This window comes from Gekko japonicus, unplaced genomic scaffold, assembly GCF_001447785.1.
Source record: "Gekko japonicus isolate JY-2015 unplaced genomic scaffold, Gekko_japonicus_V1.1 scaffold66, whole genome shotgun sequence".
Taxonomy (NCBI): domain Eukaryota; kingdom Metazoa; phylum Chordata; class Lepidosauria; order Squamata; family Gekkonidae; genus Gekko; species Gekko japonicus.
Genome location: NW_015163605.1, coordinates 541,170 through 542,074, shown reverse-complemented (window position 1 = coordinate 542,074; position 905 = coordinate 541,170). Strand labels below are relative to the sequence as shown.

Below are 905 nucleotides of genomic sequence, written 5' to 3'. Positions count from 1 at the left end.
AAGAGACCCACCCGGCCACCAAACCCCCGCCAGCTCCTCCTCCCTGCCTCTCTCTTTCGCCGCCGGGCTGGGAATGGGGAGGAGGAAGAGCGAGAGAGATCCAGCCAAGGGAGAGAAGACAAAAAAATCTCACAATGCCCCCCCCCAGCCGTCCGCCACAAACTCTCCGGCTCTTTCTTCCTTAGCGGCGGGGCGCCTCAGCCCAGCAGAGGGGGGAGGAAATAAATACATTAGGGGAAACTTTCCTGAGCTCAGCCCAGAGATAGACTTACCTGAGGTAAAGTCCAGTCCCGGCGCGGTTCCTTCTCCTTTGCTTAGCTTGGGCTTTTCCCTCCACCCGGCGAACGCAAAACGTTATCTCCAACCCCCGCTCCCGTCAGGTCTTGCCTTCTTCATCCCCCACAGACAGACACGCACCCCGCCAAACTATTCGCCCGCCCGCTCCTGCCACTACTGACTGACTTTTAGCGTCTAGCGCGCCCGCCCGCACGGCCGGGTTAGTTTTTTAACGGTGTTTCTGCCCCCTCCCCTCTTCTCCCCCCTCCCCTCAGGGCCGCGCGGGCGGGCGCGCGCGCGACTGTGTGCTAAGTCCGCGAAGGGAAGGAGGCGGGGACTGAGAGACTCGGGGGCAGGAGGGGAGGGGGGAAGAGTGGAAAGAGGAGAGCGTGTCTAAGTTCTAAACGAAACGCCTCCTTCATCCGTTGGGATATACCATATTGGGATAAAGGGGTTTGGGTGATACCATGCGAGGGACGGTCCAGGGCAAAAAAAAAAAAAAGTATCGTTAGCGCCTATTGTTCCAAGTTTGCCCCTGCCTGGTGCGGGTAGCAGCTGTAACGCGCTGTGGTTTTGGTGTCACTCCGCAGAGCGAGGAGACTCCTGGGACTTATTTATCTCTCGATTTC

General features: G+C 58.8%; 1 protein-coding gene across 4 annotated transcripts in view; it reads right to left on the bottom strand.

Annotated features, from left to right (window-relative positions):
* The window catches only part of LOC107107053 (neurabin-1-like), a 70,943-nt gene extending 70,420 nt beyond the window's left edge, over window positions 1–523 (bottom strand). For all 4 annotated transcript variants that reach the window (XM_015407273.1, XM_015407274.1, XM_015407272.1 and 1 more), the window contains exon 1: window positions 273–523. The gene's annotated coding sequence lies outside the window, so the exon portion shown is untranslated. The remainder of the gene's footprint in view (window positions 1–272) is intronic.
* Between the last annotated feature and the right edge of the window lie 382 nt (window positions 524–905).